Raw genomic sequence first — 6,185 nt, forward strand, 5'->3', positions numbered from 1 at the left:
ATCGATATATTTTTGTCAAAATTTTATGATATCTTCAAACATATATTTTATTGAAAAATAAATACATCATCGCTTTCTCAAAATCACATAAAGTATAACATCGACTGAGATAAGAAATAAAATGAAATATTAAAATCATGATGTATCTCGCTGCATTGTGCGAGTACGCTTCTAGTATATACATACATATATATATACATATATAGGGTTGGGTTCACGTGAGACCAAAGGTTTTTCGTGAGACCCGTAAGACCAATTTATGTTCATTGATCAACTTTAATGATCTAATGGTCTAAAGTTTCAAGGTGGCAATCTTGTAATTATTGAGAAGCTTCGTGGCATTTATGAATGTTCAGATCTGACGATTGTAAATCTAATCCAAGGGTTGAGAATCGGTCTTACGGGTCTCACGGAAAAGCATTGGTCTCTCACATATATATATATATATATATATATTACTTCCACAAATGACAAACATATGTACTTTCCTTGATGTTTCTCAACAATAATTCAATTATGTTGTTATTATATGATTGAAGGTTTGAAGTATGAAGAGATAAGGTGTGTAAAAACATGTGTGAATCTATAGAATCGAAGAATCAACTTGTATTATATCTGGTTTTAGACCTTTTCTGAAAACTAATTATATCTAGTTTTAGACCTTTTCTGAAAACTAATTATATCTGGTTTGGTTCTCAATCTTAGATTTGATGTTTTAGCAAAAATCTTAAATTTGCTTGAAAAACGTTTTATTTTTGTTCAATATCAAGACTAAACTAACAAATTTTTGTCAATAAATTGAAACGACATCAGACTCATACTTTTTTTAACAAATTTTTATCTTTCTAAAAACTATTATTTTATTATTTTTAGTGAGAATCGTTTGATCATTCAGTTCACTTTAACCCTGATCAATCGTTGTTCGTAGTTTGGAAAATGAAATTATGGGTTGGAAAATTTTCAAAATAAAAAAACTCTCCAATCATTTCAATAATTAATATGCAGGCTGAGTTCACTTGAGATCAACATGTTTTCAAGAAACCCGTGAGACTAATTTTTAACATTTGAAACTTCATAGCAAAACTCTGTGAAGGTAAAAAAAATTTGAATATTCGCAGCAAAAACACTGTGAAGGTTACTTTCACAGCGTTTTGTTGTGAAGTTTCAAGTGTAAAAAAATGGTTTCACGGATCTCACGAAAACAAGCTGGTCTCATGTGATCCCAAGTTATTAATATGCTCTTTAGACATGTATAGTAATTACTTTTACTTATAAACGGAGTTGAGTCAGATTATTTCATAATTTTGAAGTTCATTATATGTCATCGTCACTGGTCCTAATACAATTAATTAGTTAACAAGAAATTGAGCCGTACATAGCTTAATCATTAAGACAATGACATGTTTATATTTTACATTTATTAGCAATTTTAATAATACATTTCGTATTACGTATAATAAAATATTTGACAAAAAGATAATTATTGAACACGAGAAAAATTAAATATGTATATTTGTTTTAGCAGAATCATAAGTATATTGACACACACGTACCTCACATGCAACACGCGTACATTTTATTGTAAAAGACGTATGGAAGTCGTGTTTTTATAAGAAACTGAATAAATGAACAGTTAAATCAATCAATAAAAGATCCAAAAAAATATTATAAAAAACTGATATGTGAATGTTATCGGGAAATTTGTATGTAAATCAGTGCATACAATTGCTTTATTTCGTGATGACGTGTTTTTCTTCAAAAAAATTAGAAGACAAGAGACTGCTCGAGATGCATGCATTGTTTTTACCTTTTTATCAATAATAGACGGTGATAAAAATTAGGGATGTGAAGCGGGAAATTTGGTCCATTTTCTCGTTACGCCACATAAGCCAAAATTTATAATCCATAAATAGGCGAAGGATCATATGGAATGAGAGTTAACAGGAGAATCATAAGAAGAGATATGTACCCTTTATCACTTTTAATCTCGAACCCCACCCATGAATCGCGCTTGATATGAGGATTGATCGGGTGCATCTCATCTCGATGCATCTCATTCTAATGTACATTCAATGATGGAGATCTCTTCTTATGCTTATTACATTAACTTTCATTCTCATCAGAATCAAACCCTCCATAAATAAAGAAACCAGACACTAAGGGGTCGTTTACCAAACACTTACCCGATAAGTGTTTACATGTAAAATTTAACACTATCATTTTACTTATCCGGTAAGATTTTAGTCCACCAAAACGGTTTCCATATGCGACAATTTACCCGGTAAACGTTTACCGTGGTAAGAGTCGTCGCCCTCACTTTAACAATTGTTAAAAAAATTCGTTAAATTAAAGGCATATTCGTCATTTTATCCGGTCAAAATCAATTTTATGATTTTAATGGGATTTTTTAATAACCCTTGAAGGGGGACCAAATCCAGAATTTTGGCAAAATGCAATGACCATCTTGTAATTTAAAAACTGTAGGGACTGAAAGTATTAATTTTGGTAAAACACAGGGACCAAGTTTGTATAAATTAATAGTGTATTTTAATCAGGTTGGGTGAATTAGTGGTTGATTTATTTTGGGCCGACAAATGCTATTTTTGGGCCAAACAAAAATAGACAAATCAATCTTAGCCCAGCCCACCAAAACAAGCCCAAATTTGGTTCTAATTGATAATGATGGGTGAGAATTCCCAAGTTGTTTCTAACAATTCGGGTCAGGTCGGGTCGGTCGGGTCGTAGATTATTCGAACTCGACTTGAAAATATATTATCGTACTCTAGTTCGAGTTACATTTTAATATTACGGCTCAGGCTCGAGCTTGAATATTTTTTTCAATATTCAAGCTTAGCCCGATACTCGACTACGGGCTCGAGTTCGAGATTGATTAGTTCTTTTTTGGATCAACCAAACTTTAATTATATGATTTATAAATATATAAAAATGTTTGACACAAAAATTGTACGTGTACTCGAAAAATTTATGAGCATTGGTGTTATATGATACTTTTGATAGGTGGTATATGAATTCATCTTTTTATATGACACATTTCAGAAGTGGACTGTAAACTCATCTTTCTATATGACACTTGTGTTTATATAACATTTTTCAAATAGTGTCATATAAAATAGTTAATACTACACTTTATTTTGAAAGTTAAATAAAATACTTGTTAAATTGCAAAAAACGTTTTATAAACATATTGTAGCACTTTTATGTTAGAGTTTTTTTTTTCAGAAGTGGTCTATGAACGCATCTTGTTAGGCGTTTTACGTGACACCCTCAAATATGAAAATACGACAAATTTAAAATTTTCGATAATGCATCGAATAAAGGATAAACTACTCTCTATAAATCAATATGGGATTACGTCAAATAGCAATTATAGACTTAACATCAACAAATGATAGGTCAAGCCTTGCGTAAACCGAACAATAGTCGCAATCTTCAAAATATGGTAGAAGTCCCCAAATAGCTAAATCTTTCTCGTGCCTCTGACAAAAACTCAACTTTTTATATTGTTTTTTTTGTAAGGGTGTCCGGGCCAAAGCCCGACTAATCCCCGGCAAATTTGGAGGCTAAACATGGTCTCACTTAAATGTCGCCAACACTCCCCTCCCAGGGCTCGAACTCGGGTTCATGATTATGCCATACCCAAGCCTTTACCACTAGGCTGGAAGGTCTTTGACACTTTTTATATTGTTGCTAGTATCATTTCTCAACGAGGACCTGATATACATGCCGACAAATAGAAAAGGTTAGGCTTAACACCTAGTAAGTTCAAGTAGTTTTCATCTTAAATATTCAAACGGTAAAACTGGAAAAAAAATGTTATTTAAATCACAATTTCCAGAATGAAATGTATTTAGCATAAAAGCAACGTCCTGTCCAAAACCCACCATTTTTGTTATGAAAACTCGTTTAACAAAATATCCCTTTATAATGAAACCAAATCCTAATACTCACCCAAAACGTGAATGAGATTAAATACTGAAAACGTTGATAAAACTCTATTACCTAAAACATGAATAATTTCTAAGATGCCAAAACAATAAATTATGAATACACTTCATACCCAAAACAACACCGAAAACATGGATCATACACTATCCAAAATAACATCTTTCATTGATGGGGAGACCTGCATCCATCGAATGTGACGAACACAAAGGTAAGCCCACATGTCAACATTAATGAGCCCACTTCGGATTAGTGGTCATCAAGTTCAACCACCCACGATGTTTACCTTGCATCAGGACCCCCGATGATCCGAGTTATGCTTGTTCACTAGAAATTACACCGTATGGTCAATGGTCCTGGTTTGACTCAACAAGCCTGAACCACGATGCCCCGATGACCCGATGCCTATTTCTAGCTACCATACGGGAATAACCATCACATTTTAAACCAACTCTAATTCATGTGGATCCATTGCATTGGTCTAAATTACATGACTCTAACCGAATCACCAACACATTCAAAACATGTAGTTCCAAATAAATATGTCATAATTGCACAACACTTCCAAAGCTCAACATGGAGCAATTATATGCCGGACAAATGTTCCCAAAACTCATTTGAGTTAAAGTTAAACCAAATAAACTCCACGACCCACTTGACGATTCGAATAAAATCGATATAAACCAATAAGTTACAAATTCTGATAAATTTTAAGCAAAACACTCTGATAAATTTTAAGTTAAATCTAGGTTTTACCCCAAATCTTGAGATAATGTCGTTGAAAATTACAAATGTTAAGGATCAAAAGTGAATTTTACTCTTATTGTTGTTAGAACAATTCTGGTTTCTAGAAAATTGTATTTTTCATTTATGATTTATAAATTATGATTTTTTTTATCCCTGTGGTTTATAATTCATTTTTGTTTTCATACCTGTGATTCTAACTTTATTGCTTTTTTCCCCTTGATTTTACAATTCATTGCTACTAAAAAAATATAAGTTAGCTTCATTGACGAATATAGCAATGCAGGGACAAAAACCACAATTTCGAAACCAAAAAGACGAATCCTAAACCACAAGGGTGGTGCCTGATTGGTTTGAGCTTGACTCCAAATGTCAAAAGTACATGTAGGTCCCATGTTCAAATCCAATGAGAAAATAAAAATCCCCTTGTGGCCGCTTATTTGTAAAAGTTATGAAATTACCCTATCTATTTTTTGCATAGCCGCAATTCTTGATCAGTCAAATTCAATCTTGCGGAAGCAGTAGTAAAGAAGGTTTTGAGAACACAATATAGGAGGTCATTTACCAAACGGTTTAATGAATGAGCATAACAATAATAAAAAATATTAAACGACGATAGACATAAGAAAGACTGATATTCTTGCCCAATTAACGTTTACCGAATAGTAGAGATGCATAAAAACCAGACAAATTCGACCATCATATATTTTTAATGAAAATTATTGGATTAGTCTTCTGAGCCGTCCGATCAACCTATTCCAATTGTACGGTGCTATACCCACCCTTGGATTACAATAGTTCCATGTGTCAACCACAAGGGTGGTGTTTGATTGGTTTGAGCTTGGCTTCAAAAGTCAAAAGTATCAGGAGGTCCCAGGTTCAAATCGAATGAGGAACAAAAATCCTCTTGTGGCCACAGAGGTTCAAATGCGGTGACTTCAAGCTATCTGCAAAGCAGATGATCGTCCTAAAATTAGTCGGTTCACATAACAGGTTGGATATCCAAGTTAATAAAAAAAAAGTTACATATGTCCCATCATGCTATCCTTTTTGTTCAATTATTGAAGGGTCTTTTAATATATGATTTCTTAATACCTAAGTTTTCTATTTATGTAATTTACTTTGTTTATTGTTATTTGCTTTATGTCATTTTTATTTACGCAAAGAGGTCGTTTATGAAACATTTACTGGATAAACGTTTTATTCTTAAGGATCTATTTGATTTGCAAGATTGTTTTTGAGGAATTTGGATTATAATGGATTTAAAATCATTGATGTGTTTTGTTTGTAAGATTTAAAATGTAATTGGATTTCATTATTTATAAATAACTAGAAGCGTACTCGCGCAATGCAGCGAGATACATCGTGATTCTAATATTTCATTTTATTCTTTATCTCAGTCGATATTATAATATGACTTTATGTGATTTTGAGAAAGCGATGATGTTTTTATTTTTTTAATAAAATATATGTTTGAA

Source organism: Cynara cardunculus (assembly GCF_001531365.2).
Source record: "Cynara cardunculus var. scolymus isolate 2C chromosome LG 8, CcrdV1, whole genome shotgun sequence".
Lineage (NCBI taxonomy): Eukaryota > Viridiplantae > Streptophyta > Magnoliopsida > Asterales > Asteraceae > Cynara > Cynara cardunculus.